The following is a 20,039-nucleotide window of genomic DNA, read 5'->3' as shown; positions in this document are numbered from 1 at the left end:
CCCAAACTTTTCACAGTCCCGTACCCCTTCAGACATTTGACCTCCAGCCATATACCGCCTAACTCCTGCACTCTTAAAAAATATTGTGACTGTCTGTAAGAGTCATTCAAAAAGTGCAAACAATGCCAAAAAGTACAGTATAACAATGCCAGATGGAGATGGCTGTCTCCCAGTCTAAACAAAACATGTAAATGTAAATGTATCACAGAACTCAGGACAGATCCCTAACCTTTTAGATATATTTTCTATTTGCATTAAGTTGAATATCATTGAACAATGCACTTCATCCATCTCTAACATAATGGTATGTTCAAACAAATGCTCATCATATGATAGAAATAGCATATGATGAAATATATAGTGTGTTCTTGTAATCCACTGTTTGTGTGGTTTATCCTAAGAAGCTGTTTGTATTCATCAGTCACTGCTTTTAAATCGTCCACTGAGTCAAAGCAAATTAGCCTATAAATTACCAGTGGAAATTGTCAAGGGGCCAACAGCAACCCGCTCCACAAGGAACTATTATTGCTTCCTTCTAGATGTGGGTTAGGCTTACTTGCCACTAGGTGTCGCCCTTTTGCAACGTAGTGGATCAGTGGCGGACACGTGCAAACATGTTGGGGGGAAGAGAGAGAGAGAGAGAGTGAGAGTAAGAGAGAGAGAGAAAGAAAGAAAGAGAGAGCTGTTAGAGAAGTTTTGTCAAACACTGAGGAAAAAGAGGGACAGTCTGGACATATAGTGCTGAGTGTGAAAGAAGTGGTAAGTTCATTTCACATATTCTTACTGTCCAAATGAGTTGAGTTGACTCAACTCTCACAGATTGTTTTTGCTGATTTATCTTCTCTGCTTCTCATTTTAAGATTATTTTCTGTTTCAAACTTGGATGTGACCTTGTTTGTGAGATTTAATCAGGCAGCTTTTGTGGGCTGAGTTTGTCTAAATGGAAGGGGTGGGCCATTTCCTTTATCTTGTCTGAATAGGTCAATGAATGTTATACTAAGTTTATTCTAACGCTAATCATAGCCAATTTGAGCTCAATGCCCACCTGTACTATGATTTGTCCATAAAATCAGTCTTCACACACTGTTTATCAGTATGTAGTGGTTGTGGAAATGTGGTATTGTGAGAGAGCGAAAGCTGGTCAATTGGCTGCGGAGAGCTTCTATGGCTCTTGATGAAAGACTGAAATAAACCTGTGTTGGAGAAAAACATTCAGAATACCAATCATTCCTTTAGTGATTCCCTCCCATCACTTTTTCTTTTTTTTTCTTGAGGGGTATGAGAAACTTAAGGCCTCACTCAAAGCCATGCAGAGGAATTCACTGCCATACAATGTGCCCTTAGTCCTAACATCTCCCAGATGATGCTGCTCCATAACATGTGGCACATTAAAAATGTATCTCATTTTAAATGAGGGCAATAAGGCTGGATTAAGAGAAAATCCTAACACAGGAGCTGTTCTTTGCTGTCTTGTGGTGTATATGCACTGTTGCATCAGTGGGATTTGAAAGCATCAAACAAAATCACAGCCATACAAAAATATAAACGCTAAATGACAGCTTTTGGCATCAGTTCTACAAAATCAAAGATAAAACTCTTCAGAATAGATGGCATAGAATAAATTCCTTTTTTCGTCTTGAGTGGTTGTTGTTGTCATAGAGTGTGAAAGGCCATTTATATGTGCACTGACAAGTAGACCAGAATGCAACTTTTCAATACTGCCCCATCTCCTCTTTTCAGCAGTGAGGGTCTAGTTACTTCACCCCATGGAGTGGGAGTGAAGTATTTTCTTTGGTGTCTGTGTGTGCTTCCGCACTTGCTTGCAATATGAGCAACAGAGGCCGACAGAGGCTTGTTAGATTTTGTGATGGACACACATGTTGTCCAAGAATTTTAAACCTGACATGGATTCGAACACAACCTTCTGATCTGGAGTCAGACGCTCTACCGTTCTGTCACACAGTCCTATACACATATAGGCCGACAGAGGCTTGTTGCATGAATGGGGTGAAGTCTGCCATCGCTGATTGCCTTGTTTACAGTATGTAATTATACACAACGCCTTGATGGAGCGCACAGCATCTGATGCTTGTCAGATCTGTTGCTGATTCAGCTGTATGGTCTTCAGGAGGTGTTCCCATTATGTCATCCTCATTCTGAAAAATGTGAGAGACAAAATAAACACTCACTACATTAACAGTATCACAATTAACAATATATCTATGATAATGAGCATCATGAGGATATCACAGGACTGCTAATATTATATATTTTTTTTGGATATAACTTTAATATTATGCAAATAAGACAAACCCAGTTAAAATAATCCGATTTAATTCAGATCTACCAGATGATAACAAGGCATTCTTTTCTTTAGCAGATGCATTTTGTTATTTGTGATAATATATTTCAATCAATTGATCAATCAGAAATGGAAATAATAATGATCTGTTTTGTCCATTTGTGCTGCTGTAGAAGGCTAGGAAAAACCAAACTGTTATTTAAGACATACTAATATTAACATATGGTTAGTATAATACATTTCTGTCACTAAACCCTCTAAGAGTTACACACTGGACCTATAAATCAAACACACAAACAAACATGTAATGGATGCTGTAGAATCCATTTCTGAACGGCTCCTGAATTATGCTGAACATCTCACGTCAATTAAACAGTATAAAAGCTCTTAAGGGCCATGGTTGCAAATTAGAAATAAAGTTATCTCCTGTTGTATGTGTAACGTATAGATTGCTGCTCAGGAAATCTCATGGTCCTTTCAGCTTACAGTGACAGTCTTCGACTGCTTTGACACATTCCAGGATGTGCACAGAGGCAGCAAAGACAAGGAGGCAACTTCTTTTCCTCGTGTCCTCCCACATTTCTTCAGCTCCAGCAGGGCTGAACTGATGATGGCTTTTGGACACTTTGCAGCTGCCCACTGTTTACATTTAGCTGCCCAAGAGCCAATACACTGACTTCTCAACCTGAGTCTGTGTTTTTCCTTTTTCCCACAGCTTTATATTGAATATGGCATCTAGAATTTTTGATGGAAGCTTAGAAAAATATGGTGTGTTTTCTTTAATCGTTACAGCTGGTCTTATTTGTCCAGCTATTGCTCTGTTGCTGACATGCGGGTTTCTCTGGGTGTGGAAAGTCTGTGGATAACACTCGCTCTACTGAGGCTGCATATAACAAGGCTACATTATACTGCTGCCTGCAGGTGTGTGTGTGTGTGTGTGTACGCTGTTTTGCTCTGAATACACTCACCCAATTTCCCCACAGTTGCTTCAGCACATTTTTGCCAGATTTCCCCTTTCCCTTTGTTCCCTCACTGTATTTCTTGCCGGCACCATCCTGTTCTCAAAGCCCACTTTTCTTCATCCCAACCATGAGAAGAAGAAATAGCTGAGAAGTGTTGGATTGTGGTGTATGTAACACATTCCTTTATATTCTGATATCTACTCTTGCTTGAATAAGATGCGTGAAAAAAAGAAATGAAAAAGAAATTCTTAAAGTTAGGTTAAAGGCATGGCGTGAATGACTACAGTTGGATTTTGTGCCTGATTTGTGTGCTCAGTGAGAGAGATTGTGAAAATGCATTTAGTTATGGTTATGCAGGACAACTTACATCTTATATTATAAGATATAACATTACACACCAAGTCTGATATGTATTAATTATTGGGCCAGTATTAGATTAGAAGGTGCAGGAAGATTGAAGTATTCTGGTGGATTAACCTCAGTAGTTACAGCAGAGTAAAGGAGATATAACAATTAAAACAAAAACAGTATTAGACTTTAGGATATCAAACCATAGGAGACCCAAAATGTACATCAGTTGTTTTTTTCCCCAGAATGTCATAAACTGTACGTCAGCAAGTATATTCTGGCTAGGGATTTGACAGAATGTTATTTGGAAGTGTTTGATTGAAGTATTGATTCATGTGGCTCTTATGAATGACAGATTAAAGAAGCATGACCCTACTGAGTCACCAAGTCACAAGACTCCAGACTTTTATGGGTTCAATCTGTAGTTTGAGTGGTACTATGTTTTTTATTTATTTTTTTTTTTTTTACAAAAACACAGGTCACTTCAGCTGTTTTAGATTGTATGAGTGTGCATATGATGGAAAGTTATGGGCCGCCAAGCTCCTGTAGTTCCCACAATGACTTTGGGATTTCATTTAGTCTTCTCCTGCTCAGTGTTCAGTCAAATGCCTTAAATGACAGGTTTCATTCATCATGCATGTTAAAGCCCTTGACACAACATTTGTAATATTGGGCTGTATCAATAAAAATAAATAAATTAGAGTCAGTTTTTACATTTCTGAAATTTGGTATCAATTTAGTAATGCCATACCACCATAAAGACTGGAAACAGAGTGGCGACAGTCTGGTAACAAGATCTGCCCTCAAACCCCTCTAAAAATAACCAACTGACACTGGATGTTTGCTAAATCCGTTCATCAATCAGAGTTTAAACGAAAATGGTCTTTCGGTGGACACATGTGGGACCTATATACTTATATCTCTGTCAAATGTGCCTTGTCGCTCTATATGGGTCATGTGGGGAACAGATTTGTTTCCCTCAACAACAAGGAAGGTAAATCAAAGTGCAGAGGGTTTGACAGCCATAGCTACACAACAACAATTTGTATTTAACTGCACAAAGCTACTGAATGTCACCCATGGAAGATGTTTTATTTTGTAGCTGGTCCTCTCGGGAAGTGAGGCACCAACATGGCTGCCTACATGGTGAACGTGAAGGCTGTTGTTTGTTCCCTCTCTCCCTCCCTCTGCGGAGACGTTAGTGCTGAGTGAAAACCACATGCCACAACCACACTCTTTTACTGCTGCATACTCCCAGTCTCACGCCCAGTTTAACACAATACTCTATAGTTCCTAATGTTTCCTCCTTTATCTCAGTGTTGTTCACCATAATTTAATCTGCCTAACTGACATACTGCATATTGTAGTTAGGGTGTTTATTTAGGTGATAAAAATAGCAGGAAGCATTTACACTATATTCTGTATAGCTTGCGTTTTTAGTCCGTCTTGGTGGTGAAATTGTAGACTAATCTTTACATAACATGTAATTGTGTGTTCTATATTGCATTCTTTAAATATGTAGGCATCCCACAAAGTCAAAAATATTACATCCTCTGTTTTGATTGAAGGTATTTTTGTCTTCTCTTTTCTCACAAACCCTTTTCCCAAGCTCTGTTTCTTGATATGATGACTTTACGATCTGTATGATTGGCCTATACTGAATGAAACATCTGTAAGTAAGAGCTTGACTTTCATTTACATGCATTTCTGGCAGCCACTCTTTGGCAATCTTAATAGATTAAGTCTAACTTTATTGAAGCTGGCTCCCTCGACACAGCTCACACCATAGCCTCAGAGAGAAAATCAATGTTCATGACTTTAAAATGAAGAGAATCTGTCTCCTAGATTTGAAGTACAATGCCTTCAGAAACTTTCCAAACCCTATAGTGTCCTGGAAAGTGCCACTCTGCATACAAAGTAAAATGGGTTTTGTAGTTGACAACTTACACAGCTTCGATTTTCCTCCCACTTTATTTCAAAAACGTTTTCCTATTCAAACACATGCAATTCGTGGCTGGAATTACTGCTCTGGTGTTTCTCAGATGTGTCTTTGCATGCTTGTAGAATTTGGATATTTTTTAAGCTGTTACATTTGTCTCCAGCTGAATGGGGAGCCTCTTTGAACAGTTATCTTCAACTCACTGCAGAGACCTTGAAAGAGATTCATTCAAGTCTGTTTTGTCTCAAACACTCAACCTCATTCACACATTGTCATAATGAGGCGCTTCTTTTTTGTGCTGTGACTATAATTCTCTTCTTGTCAGCTGTAGCTTCTTACCCCAAAACCTTCTTACCCCAAAACCTGCGATGCTTAAATATCTATTTTTCTTGATCTGATTGTTCAGATGTTGTTGAAGTGAGGTTGTCATTTGGCACATTATCAACACTGACTTTGCCGAGCGCCTGGGACCTGGGCGCTCTTACTGATAACATGGCTGTCAGCAGAGACAGAATGAAGATTTTATCGGTCCGATACCAGTCAAAATCATTGGACCAGATAAAAATGTAAAATTCAATACCATCCAAAAATATATATATTGCATGCTTCACTATGCGCGGACTAAAAATGTAAATATAAAATAGTAAAAGCATCTTAGCTGGGAGAACAATATTTGCTACACAGTTGGTTAATTATGTCTTTGAAATGATTCAGTGTGTTGTTAAATGGTGATATCGTTCACAAAAAAGTGCGATTGTCCCGTCTCTAAGTAGCAGTAGTGGAGCAACCAGTCCTGTGTACCGTGATGTAAGAATCACAGATTTTCTCTGTGGACTCTGGTATGGGTGAACGAGTAGTTTACAGTCTCCAGCCATAAACAGCAGACATATAAGTAAGATATCATAGTCCTAAGCAGGTGTACATTTTCTCAGGTGAGACTTAAGTGGTTCCATTTTTTGTTTTTCTCTCTGTCCTTGATGGCAGCCATGCTATCAGTGAGAGCAAATTCCCAGTGCCCAGACTTATTCACAAAAATGACAGCTTGCTCAGCAGTGTGTTCAGCAAAGTCAGTGTTGATAATGGATCCATAGAAATGAATTGTGACGTTTTGAAGTGCCAGTATTTGCTGCTGAATTTCCACATCATCTAGTCACAGGTCGAGAAAAGAAAAATAAGGGAATTTTCTCCCATACAAAAACACACATAATGCTACTCATTGCAGTGTCTCTGTATAACATACATTACATCTGTTATTCTGCCATCTCACCAAGCTGCTGCCATGTTTCACTTCTTCTGGTTGTCACTTCATGGCTTTTATATAGCATTAACTAGAGAATTTTAACACTTATTGGGTAAGATTTTTTTTATCAAAACGACTCTGACTCTTGCCCTGACTGCTGCAGGCACTGTTTTGTTTTTGCTGTTTGTTTAGAGGGCTGGCACTAAGAAGAAAATGAAACTGTAGACTAGTTTTTCCTAATGGAGCAGAATACTGATGATATAACAAGTCCGCAGACTATTAGGTTTTGTGATATAAAAACAATTAAACCTAGATAAATCATTTGTGTCCTTCATGTGTAAAAGCACCTTTATTACGGGACTCTGTGTTTTAGGTAGGAGTAACACGACATTATGGTACATTGGCTTGGCAATATTTGCTGACTCTTCCTATTCCACTCAGTTCACCCATCACATCCTAATTGGGTTTAGGTCTGAAAGCATCAAACATTAATGTAGGCACAAATATTCACCATGACAACTGTGGTGAAGTTTTGGTGATTTGTTATTTTTTGTTCTGAAAGGTTCAATCTTGGTCTTCTCAGAGCATAACACATCTTCCCATGTGAATGTCTTCAGTAGTGGATTGTGGACTTGAAGTGAAAGAGTATACATTGGTTAGTAACAATGAGATTCAATTCATGCTTTGGATGCTCATCATGAATTTACAGTAGAATTCAACTGAATATCACAGGAACAGCTAAACATATACACTAAAGTTAATCATAGTTACCAGAGCAATTGTTCAACAGTTTAATAATAGGTGTACACACACATTATAGTCAGAATATGGTAGTTTTGTTTTATTACTTTTTTACATTTTGAGTGATGTTGTTTCTGGGAAGAGCAGCAGAAAAGGCTATTAAATGATGTATATCTTATCATCTTGGTTGGACTTTCTTTATATGACAAAAACCTATGGTTTTGTGGACTATATATCAACTGAAATGAGCACAAGTTAACAAAATAATTCAGGTTACATAATATGTAGACAAAATTTAATGCAAACTGAATGCAAACTTGATATAATGTGTTACTCCAGGCAACAAATTAAATGATAACTCCCTTAAAACATGTCACCATGCCATTTTTAATCAAACTATTGTTTAAAAACAAACAAAAGGAAATGTATTTAGATCAGGGCATCGTGATGAAACTAAGCCGATGTTTTAATGTTTGTGTCTTCATGAAAAGATCCATAAGTGAATTATAGAACTGTTATGTTATCACAGATAAATTTAAAAAAAATCCTTATAAAAGTGGATTTGGAATCTTTTTTGCCTTTAATTTGATTTTATCAATTTTTTTCATTCCAGCACTACTCAGTACTGGATTTACTTTCATTCTCAGGTTTTTTTCAAACCTGTGCTACATTTACAATAAACACTAAGGTTTTCTTGCTATGGTATATTTAGATGATGATTGATCTAAATATATCCCCAAACACCTCACAGTGGCTGATGTCACAAGCCATTAGCTCCTGGTAACACTCATTTCCACATGGCAGTAACTAACACTCATGAAAAGGCTTTTGTTGCAGTGATTGCTGTGCCCTTTACAAGCTTCTGCTCCATAACTCCCACTCCACTCACACACACTCCCTACCTTGTTCTGTGAAGGGAGATCAAGGAAGAGGTTACTGATTCATTATTTAAATTTGATGTAATTGAAGTGTTCAAGCCTTGTAATTAGTCAGCATTTAAGTTGTTGTGTCCATGAGAAACAGGTCACACTGCAGACATTCTGCTGTTATTGATGAAAAAACAGTTTCCAAGTGTAACACTTACACCCACAGAGTCTATACTCTGAGCCAAGTAGACAACTTTTAAATATATGTGTATATTGATAAACATGTATATCTACGTACAGTATATGCAAACCTTGGCTGAAGTTGCTGATTTCCTATTTGGGATAAAATAATCCACACCAGCATGTCTCTGTTGGTCTGTTTTCAGCTTCCTCTTCACTTATGACCATGTCTGTATTTTAACGCATCTCCAGTGCAGACCCTCGTTTCCCTCCTCCTCTGATTGAGATGTTTTAGACTGTGTTACTGAGGCTTTTTAGGTTTGGATTGTTCAGCATTTCCAACACTTTGCAGCTCTCTGCTCACTCTGCTGAGACCCCATGTGTTTAAGTGCACAAGCTGCGTTATTGTGAGTGATGCAACAGACCAAAACACCAGACCTAACATAAACACAGTTCGTGGCCCACTCTATTGCTGTTATATAACCTTTAACCCCACACTGCTCCTGGCAGCATGCAGACAGGTGTGAATGGAATGTGTTAGATAATTTGCTGTAAACAGATGTGCTGTATGGATGTTTGTCAAAGGGTCAATGGCAAGAAATGTAGTGTTAAGTCATGAAGACTAGAAAAGTGCAATATCAATACCAACCATTTGCCTTTTACAGCCTGAAGCCTTCACTCACACTGTATTTAAAACCTAACACATTTAGTTTTACCATATTATGGTCAGTATGTGTGGTTGCAGTTTATTTCATTTGTGAGGTTTATGTCAGATAAGATATCAAATGCAGTATGTGTAGAAAACATCTTTTGAGATTGGGAGTCAACAAATGACACAAATTACAAATGACTTGCATGCACATATACACATGCACTGTTCATCATAAACATGGATGAGTTACTACTTCAGTGTTCCGGCTATTTGGTGGCCACTGCAGTGACGGTTTTTACCTGAAAGGAAAGCAAAATGACCACAAAGAGAGGCAAAACAACGCCAAAGGGCTGTAACTAAAACATAAGCCCATGTTTGATGCTGGTGTGAGACAGTGGTAGTCAAATGCATTTTTGAAGTACTTTAAGACATAGATAAATAAAGGGATGGAGGTCAAAAGTTCTCCTTTTGTCCTTGTCTTCCCATCTAGCTCTATAATATAATTAACAGTCACAGTTTGTCACTGGGGAGTTCACAAAGTACTTATTTACTGCCACAGTTTGTGGATTAGTTTCCAGGGAAACAAAAGCTGCTGGAAGTCACAAGGCATACGCCGCCTGACACTTATGTTTGGTTCCTTCAGTGGAGGATAATGTTACAAAACAAGTTGAAGAGTGTTGTTGACAGAAGCCTGGTAGCTCTCAGGGACTCTGTGATTTCTGATGGTTTTGTTATAAATTCTAAAACTTTTTAAACCTAAATGCGACCAAGAAATGGAGATCTTAAAACAAACTGTGCGTTTTGCAAACTGCAGTAGAAAATCACAGTCCTTGCATTAATAACTTGGTAATTCCTTCATGAATTATTCACAAAAGCAGCTACACTATGTTTGCTTTATAGCAGTCTAGGCCACATTATTCCTGACCTAACCTTGAATTGTTGGCACATTATTGTCTTACCAGGTTGTTATGTTGGTACTTTTCATTTTTTATTCATTAGTGCTTCAGAAGAAAAGCACATTATGTCTGATATTCCACAGTGTAACACATCTTTTTGTGAGCTGTAAATGAAAATGCATCAATGTGTTAATGCCCTGTTCACCAAGGGCCTTTTTTTGTCATAGCAGGGAGTCTTTTTTAACAAAGGACAGTTTGGTGTTTTGTAATGTTATGAATTGCTTAAATTCCTGTGGGTAGAGTTGACACAGCAGAGCCTTTTTGCCCCCTGATGATAATGGTGATGCTAATGTCACTGGAGTGCAAGGTTGCAGTTTTGAATTCTGCCACAGGGGGCTAAATGAGCTGTCTAGTGAGTCTGTGGAGAAATGACAGAGCTGCGTGATTTTCATGTGTGGTGTAGACAAGAGCAGAATGACAATCTAAGTAGGAAATATATATTAAACAATGTCAATTATTAAGTTATATTCAGTTTTTAAAGCATTGCTTTCTTGGTATCATCTTGTGGGGGGAAATTTGTTAGGTTTTAGAACATCCATTGCAATTTAAAGCAAAACATGTATCCCACTGTGCATCTGGGCTATGAAACTCTTTAATAATTTAACTTATCTATTTTACTAGTAGTGGTAAAGATGACATTGGATTACAAGAACACATGTCTGTTCAAAATCTGCTAAATGCTTAAATGTAAATGTAAATGTAAAATGTCCAAAGCCAAAAAGCCCAAACTAAAACCTCAAACCTTCATTGTGTCCTTCAGGCTCACAAACACTCTCTGATAAATTGCAGCTTATTTTGAATCTGTCTCATGTGAGTCCCACTCAAACATGATTGGAGCTGAAAGTGCACTGGCATGTTTTAGTAGGTTGTGCACTGAAAATAGTTGGTCAAAAGATGAATATGGAGGGAAGTGTTTCAAATGAAATCTTGCGGCACATTACTTACTTCTCGAGGTGTTAAACAACTAAGGCCATTGCACCTTTTGTATAAGACTGCCCAATTTTTACATGAGCAACAGTAAATTAACAGTGATTAGCATTTGGTTGTATAACTTTTGCTGCATCCATGGAGCAGCCATGACACCGTGTGTTTGTGTTTGGGCTCTTCTTAACTCTCTGGGCTTTTCATGTCTTCTGCAGATGTTAATCTTCAACTTAGATAGATAGATGGATGGATGGATGGATGGATGGATGGATGGATGGATAGATATGAATATGAACCTCTGTGCATGTGCGAACTTTGCTTGTGCATTGTCTTTTGCATTATGCATACCTCTTAGAGATGCATCTTAGCTCCATCAGTTCAAAGAAGTTGTTCTAAAACGTTTGTTGCTCATCTTTCTTCAGTGTCCTCAGTCTGCTGAGCTGATTCATCACAGCTCACAGAGCTGTTGTTATCCTTGGTTGAACTGTCGGTTCAGTACAACAGTAGTAGTCAATTTGCTTCTGTCTGTTTTCCCAGTCTTGTTAAGGACACTTCAATTTGCTTTAGCGGCTTCGGCAATGTTTGCGCAATGACTCTGGTCGATCCCACTCCCGTTCTCATCTCCAGAATGGCTTGCTTTCCTCCTATAGACATTTTTCTGGTCTTATTCATTTATCCGTTAACAACAAATGCAATCTTCATGGGAAAAATCCAGGGTTAAAACCAAAAGTCTAATTACTTAATTAAGGTTTGAACAACGTACAATGTACAAAGAAACTGGCCTTGTCTTTCTTAAATGTTTTTGATGGGACTATACATTGTCCTGCTTTTTGAGCTCAGTTCACCAATTACTGTGGCTGAAAACTGTCACAGAGCAACTATGCGTTTCATTCCTTTTTCCTTTTTATTGAGAAAAACACTATGTGGGTTTTGTTTATTTTTAATGGGATTTTTTTTTTTTTAATTATAGTTTACTTTAGTCACGATAAGAATCATGATCACATTATCCACATTGACGGAGAATTGAACAACAGAGAAATGTCATGTCTTCAGACATAAACAACAAAAATATCTAAAATAAATGTTGGGCAACCACAAGTCTTCAAACCTGTATCTGCCTTTGATTCCCTCCACAAGCAGATTATGTTTATTTCTTGTTTTCCTGTTTGTCTTTTTGCTGGCTTTGATTTTGTTGGTGATCCAGATACGGTACACCTGTTCAACTGCTTGTTAATGCAAATATTTAATCAGCCAATCATATGGCAGTGACTCAATGTATTTAGGCATGTAGACAATAGACAACCTGCTGAAGTTCAAACGGAACATCAGAATGGATCACGCACAATTATCAGAGAAGATGCCTCGTTGATTGTTGATTGTTGACTTTTGCCGGTCAGGGGAGAATAGATTAAATCAAATTAAGTGTAATTGCAACTGCTCATACAACAGTGTCTTAGCAATAATAATAAAAGCAAACCAGCATGAGTAAATGTTTAAACATATGTAGAAAGTAGATGATGTGATGCTTTTTATTATTGTTCATCAGGAAACATCTCCACAGGAAAGCACAGCGATTAATAAACTGCTTGGTACCTGGTATCAAACATCTAGAAAGAAAAATGATCCTCCTTTTTTCATTGACTGCAGATTTTTATTTACCATGCACCATTGACTGTTAGCTGCTGGATCAGGGCAGATCAGGTCAACCTCTACCCCAGTGCACAATTTTGATTTTATGTGGATTTTGGTAAATGGCCTGTATTTATTTAGTGCCTTACAACCTTGACAACTGGATTTCGGCTGAGGCTGCAGATACACAGCTTTCTGGCAGCTTTTCTGCCAGATGGATGGTTTGGTGACACAGAGAGAGACTAAACTAAAACTCCAAATAATGACAATATAGGACAAAACCTCACAGTCCTTGGAGAAAATCCTGTATTTGACCAATTCAACCACCCATGTAATTTATTACTCTGCTACTCTTTCTAAGTATGTGTTAGTAAGCAGTAACATTTATTTATAAACACATTTTCTCATATAAAATCACAAAGAGTTCTACATTAAGATATTACCACAAATTAAAAACAATGATACATAAAATCAAGTGCAAGTATTAAAAGCAAATGATTGTAATGCTAATCATTAAATAAATATGACACAAATAGCCCAGTTGTATATTGTCAACCCCAACAAATCCCAGTTACCCAGTTTTGGACAGCAATTAAAAAAAAATACAGTGTGCAGTTTATCTTTTTAGGCATTTCTGGACATTTATATCACAATGAAGTACTAGTTCTGCCTCTTAAGTTTTATACTAGACATTGCACAAAGCTTGCACACAGTCCAAAAAACGTTTTTAACTATTTTAACATTAGATCAAACATCTGCTGTCCAGTTAGTTTAAAAAGGCCATGTCAGGCCTTGTATTGCATACTGTTGTTTAAAGTTTTCATGAGCTTTGGGATTGAACAAGGTACCATAGGAAAGATGGAGCTCACCAGACGCAACTACTGCCTCATACACAGTAACACACTCAGCTGATGTGGCACATCTCCGGGGACATTAGTGCTGTTATCTCCCTGGTGCTCTTGCTCTCCTGGATCAAACAGGTCTGCCTACACATGGCCACCTGTCGGAACACTCCTCTGATTAGATTACTCACAGTGGGATTACAGCAGTGTTTTTGTGTGTGCATATGTTTTGATGTGATTAATCTGAATTCTTGTCTATTAATAGATTGTGAAGTTAATTTAAGGAAGGTAGCACTGAGTGAAGTAAACACATATTATTACACTTAGTGCACTATGTACAGATTCATCTAGATTAGATCATGTTCAATCTTTGTACAAATGAAGTCACTGCATCTCATTTGTCAAAACAGTTGACAAAGTAAATGCGTAGCAATTGCTATTTCAAAGATAATGATTCGTTAAATATCATGTGATTACCATATATTTGGATATTCACCCATATGCATCGTGGCACTGGGGAATCCATTATGGACTCATTTCAGAAGACAGCAGGATTCAATTTCACGTGGTGAATATAATCTGTGTAATGAATAAGGTAAACGGAACAATGGGGCCATTTGGGAGCCAAAGTTGTATTTCAGACACTTCATGCATTTCAGTCCTAACAGCAAAACAATACAGTGGAATTGATATTCACCAATCAGAGTTAATGATTTATCTGGTATTTAAGTTAGATGTAAAAAAAATGTTTCTGTTTGGGGATGGGGGGGGGCTGCATGTAGTAACAAAATATGATTTTCACTATTTAAGCAATGACTTAGCTGTGAACAAGTATCACTAGGCTTTTCCCTCTAGTTTTTGTGTTAAACCGGTAATCCAAATCATTTTTTTTTTGGCATGGGGGGGGGGGGGGGGAGACTCGTTGAGTGGGAGTAATGTATTTTATAAGCCTATCAAGTACCTGCCTTGATGTTATCACAGTGGGGGTGACGTGCACATGCCCCACAGTGTTGTTCTGCATGTGTGAGATGTGTGCTTGTGTCAGTAAAATGGATGGATACATTTACAGCCGAGTCTCGACTCCCACCCCCCCACTGGTTCTTTCCTCCCTGAGGGATTTTTCTTCCCTTCATGTCCATAAATACATGTCCACACAGACAGCCTATTTGTCTGTTCTTGGGCCACATTTGACTGGCAAGCAGGGTAATAACCTTCTCGCTAGGACGGATTAGCAGCAGAATGCAAATCATAGCTATGTCACACCTGCATACATCATGTTTGCAGGTGCCAGGGGTTTTGTGCTAGGACAGAGATCAGAATTGGTCATGAAGCAGCTGACACCCCATATGGCAGAAATGTTTGATGAATGGATGGGAGATATTGATGAAGATGAATAGATGAAGGTATTTATAGCTGAAAAATTTGTGGCAGGTTTGAAGGATTTCCTCACACAGGTTGGAAGTGTTTTTCACAGACTGACTAATGCTGCATCCGGATGTCATTTCCTTGTCAATATGTGAAGTGGAAAAAAATGAAACCATCATTATGTCAGAGATACTGATTGTTTGCCTTTGTCATAATTGATCATTGGCCATGAGTAATTATATCCCTTGAACTGGACTAATGAGAAAGCCACAAGGTGTGAATAATGGATTCCACTCTTCCACAGCTCTATCTTGTTCACAGCTTCGTTATGCTAATCACTAGCCTGCTACCATTATTTATATGCACTCTGTGACATATGAGTCTATTAACCATTAACCATTAACCTAGATGTTGTTTGCCATAAAATGTGTTGAACTGAATTTTCACAACTTGTAAGGTAATGTATTTATTTACTGCATTACTGCGACTGTCCCACACACGACAATGACTCAGCACATCTGTTACAAGGACGGAGTCACCTTGTATTTTGCAGGTTGAATCACATACATTTTTTGGCTGCATTATTATTTTTAAATAGAGAAAATCAGGAAACTATGTTGTATACATACAGATTCTAAAATTGATTTCTGCCAAACAATCCTACACATGATTGTTGGGGTATTTTAGTAGAAATATGAAAGATAAAAGGAAACGGCCTCATAACATTATTTATTTGTGATAAATTCAAATTCTGAATATGTCTGTTAATCCCAAACATACATTAAAAAGGTCACTGCTTTCCACACTGCACCCCTTGAAGTATTATAAACTTGCAGTTACTCACTTGGCCTCATTCGTAAATCAACGTGCTGATAGTCAAGTCATATTTTAACACTCAAAATGCTTCTAATTAGCACTAATCACACACATTTAGATGATTAGGTTATTTTGAAAGCCACAGTCTCAGTTACCTTATATGTAACAGCTCTACATGAGACAACTAAAAGTTATGAATATTTCACATGTTTTTGTTCTTCACATGTTCACCACAAACTGGGCTTGAGCTAGTGTTTATACAGCATTCACAACTTAAGAGACCTTAAATAAGATATAATATATAATAGATATAATATAGGCATAATTAATTCATCCACTCTATCCTCTACATGAGGGTTGCTGGAGCCAATCCCAGCTGACACAGGGCGAAAGGTGGGGTACACGCTGGAGCCACCATTCACTCACACATTCACACCTGCGGTCAATTTAGAGTGTCCAATTAACCTGTGCAGGTTTTCAGACTGTGGGAGGAAACAGGAGAACCCAGAGAAAACCCTCATGCACACAGGGAGAACATGCAAACTCCATGCAGAAAGGTTTTTTTTGCAGCAAGGCAACGGTGCAAGCTACTAAATATACAGTATTTTTTTTGGCTTTAACTTGTCACTTTGATGTTAAAACCAATTGCACAGTATAATGTTGACAGAAAAATGACACCATCTGCACCCGTATTGGTCCATATGAGCTTTAGTTTCACTATTTTATTCTCTAGGCCCCCAGGCCTCAGTTTTGCGGAAAAATGTAGACTCGATTTATGGCACAAAGGAACTGCATTACCCAGTCCATGACCAAAACAATTAGAAGGATAGCTTTTGCCTGGTATCTCTCCCCAGTGATGGAATTGGCAGACGGTGAAATAGTTGAAGTAAGAAAAATATTTCAATCTTGTAAGAGAAATAGAATCTCATCAATGCAGGTGAAAAGCAAGTGAAATAGGAGAGTGATAAAGAGATAAAAACAAAGGGGAACCTCTGAGCTGTGAGACTTGAGAGGCTTCAAAATTGACATGCAGTTTTTTTTCCTTTTGTTTCGTAAAAAATTGTATTACTGGATATGTAACTCAATGTTTTAGCCACTGAATCAAATATTCCCCTGCTTATGTAACATCTTAAGTATATGTTCTACACTTTTCTCATCATCTGTAAAGTTTGTGACTAACAAAGAAGCAGTAAACCAGCTGGTTTAGCTAAAAATGCAGATTTTCTCCAGGGGCAGTTTTCAGCTGGAAAAAAAACCTGAAACAGGCATATATTATGCGATCCTTTTGTTAAATGGCTAAAATCTGTTTTACCTTGTGTCCCTGGCACTATATTCAGTGAAAGCGTGAAAGAGCGTTGTATGACTTAATTGCATTTTAAATGCGCATATAACAATAGGTGGATCACATGCTTTTCATATTTAATTGTTTTGTTTTTTGACTAGTGTAAAATCCCCTTATTAAATTCTTATATGACTTATATATTTAACTTAATAGCAGTAATTAATTCCTACCCACCATGTGAAGGCGTTAAGACACATCCAGCTGTGATGACCATGTTATGAATCATTTGCATTTAATTCTCTGGCTTTGTGGATTATTCATGCATGATGGCTAATGTGTGCTTTTATTAAAAAAAAATTCATTTTTTTAATTTGCCATTGTTTGGCTGTCCTCCTCACTGTGTTACCTTGTGATTTACAGTACAATCTGGTCTAAACAGGGGTGAGAGTGTGCGGGTAAGAAATCAGTTGGATTCAAAATGAACATCTTCACATTTTATTTAAATACAGGTTACATGGTCGAGGTTGTAATGCAGCCATGCCAACAATACTCACGCAAGCGTCTCCAAGAGAAACCAGATTTATCCTTTGGTAGATTGACACACAGCTGAGATCATACTTTAAGTGCATCCATAGACAGTTTCCTTTAGTGTTCTGTTGTCACTGTGCATCAAAAAAAATGCTGTTATTTAATACATACTGAAAATTATAAAGACAAAAAGATATATCATCCCATTGTGTTTTGAATTTACAAAGAGACTAACAATTGAGATGATGTGCTGTTACAGCATGTTTTATTGAAGTACTACCATTGCTTATGCATTATTCATTGTTCATCCAGTATATACCCCTTTCACCAAAAAGGTAGTCGGTGTCTTGATGCATCGCTTTGGGTTTTATTGTACCTAAATCTCCTCTTTGTCAGCAAAGCAAATCTTGAGTCGACTCGGTTGGGTATCACATGTTTATTTCCCTCTAGAGCTGTTGTTATTAATCATTATGGCTCAGTTTCAGAAATGATTTTTGATGTCATGCTGTTGTGAAAATGCACTTTTAGTCATCTCATCTACCTCCCACACAGCTGCTGGAGTTGTGGAAGTTGATGTCCTGACAGCACCTGAGCATAGCAAATCCTGGTCACCATGTGATATTTTAGTCTGCACATTATTCATGGTCAGGAATTGACAGGAGATTTTGTTTAGTCCAACAGTGAAGCAGTTCTTCAAGGGCTATTAGAACCTGCTTGAAGTGCATTTATAACACGCCAAATGATGAACAAGCTTTAATTCCACCTTGGATGAGAGAACGCATTTTTTTCTAATAACGTCTCTACATAGAGTATGATGAGGAAACAATGTTAGATTACTGAATACTGAATATCTGCACTATATAAATTACTCTTGGATTTTGGAGGCTACTAAAAAAAAAAATATAGAAAAAAATATTGTCATATCTTGATATCATATTATCAAGTTTTAACCAAAACATTTTAAATGAATGTAATTACCATGAGAAATATGATTTGTTACTTTTGGAAAATTGCATCATTTTCTGTGAAGGTTATGGTTATATTTATTATTTCACAATATTTATATAATATATAATGATTCAATTTAAAGTTGGTCTTATATATTAGCAAACTATCACTGAGTTTAAGCTTAAGCATGTCTTTATCTAAAACAGGCTTAAGCCTGGTGCAATAGACCTTTTTCACAGCAGATATTTGTTGACATGAAATAGGTCAAGCACCGTTTTTTTTCATGCTATTGTTCAAGTAGAAAGCTGGGTCACACTAAATACTTGACACTTTTCTTCAAAAACAAACCTTCCCATATTTTCTTGATGTGTTCCTTATGGTGACAGTAATGCTAAGGTGATAGAGAAATAATTATGCTGCATGGTCATTATAGCTTTGCTAAAACAACAAATGCAGTTTGGTGGCCTAAAGGATGTTGCACAGTATTGTAATATGAAGAACAAAAGCTGATCTTACCCTCTGTATTACAGGTTTGTATCCGACAATGGATGCCCAGACTCACAGTGCTGCTGTAACCCTGCTTTATAAACCCTGAACACACTCTTTAAAGGAAACAAGTTGCCTTGAAAGAGACATATACAGATTTGAAACTTCCCTAAATAGCATCAAATTACAAGTGTGAAGTGGAACATTTTTTGTGATGTTGCATAAGCTTAACAGCTCTAAATAATTTGTCTGTTTAGCCATTCTCACTGCATATGCTAATATCGATGCTCTGTGCGCACTACAGTTTTCCTTGTAGTCAGTTTTGTCACAGTGTAGATATTCATAAGAGACTCATATTCCAGCTTTAAACAATGGAACCCAAGCTTGTCTCCTACCCCCTTTTGCCTGCATGGCGAACAGAGTGCAGTGTGTCTGACTGTGCACATCAGTCCATGTGCATCCTTATTTCACGTCACACCAATTCATAAAGTACTTTAAACCCTCAGATTAATGTCATCATGGTGTGTATCATGTTTCTTTGCTGCAAAAAAAACCAAAACTCTTTTTTCCAGCTGTGCACAGTATTTATACATGCTGAGGACATCAAAGCTGCTGCTCAGTACTTAAACAAGGTCTTAATGATGCAGAACCTCATGTTTGAGGAACTGGTTAAGTTAAGTTAAGGGCTAAGGTTTGATTGTGGTGAGGTTGAGGTTAGGGATAGGCATTAACAAATGCTTTGTTTAGTGTTTAGTGAGTGTCCAAATGAATGGAAGTCAATGTAGTGCCCTAAGAAGAATACCTGCACAAACCTGTGTGTTTGTGCTTGAGAGTAAATGTTTGCATTTGGCGGTAGAGTTGTGCTTGTGTTGCAGTGGATGTTTTATACATGACATGTAGTTTACGGTCCCTGCTGTGTATGGAGCATGTGTGAATGAGCATTGTCTTCAGAAAACTTGATTCAACTGTATCTTTGATGACATGACAGCACATCTCAATCGCCCCCTAGTGGCTGGCTGCAATATCAGTCATA

The 20,039-nt window shown here is 37.7% G+C and overlaps 1 protein-coding gene across 1 annotated transcript in view; it reads left to right on the top strand.

The window, feature by feature from the left end:
- Window positions 1–644: 644 nt before the first annotated feature.
- The window catches only part of tspan4a (tetraspanin 4a), a 108,683-nt gene continuing 89,288 nt past the window's right edge, over window positions 645–20,039 (top strand). Inside the window, exon 1 of the mRNA XM_058630288.1 lies at window positions 645–759. The gene's annotated coding sequence lies outside the window, so the exon portion shown is untranslated. The remainder of the gene's footprint in view (window positions 760–20,039) is intronic.

Source organism: Solea solea, chromosome 5 (genome assembly GCF_958295425.1).
Source record: "Solea solea chromosome 5, fSolSol10.1, whole genome shotgun sequence".
Taxonomy (NCBI): Eukaryota; Metazoa; Chordata; class Actinopteri; order Pleuronectiformes; family Soleidae; genus Solea; species Solea solea.
This window is presented reverse-complemented; position numbering and strand designations above follow the sequence as displayed.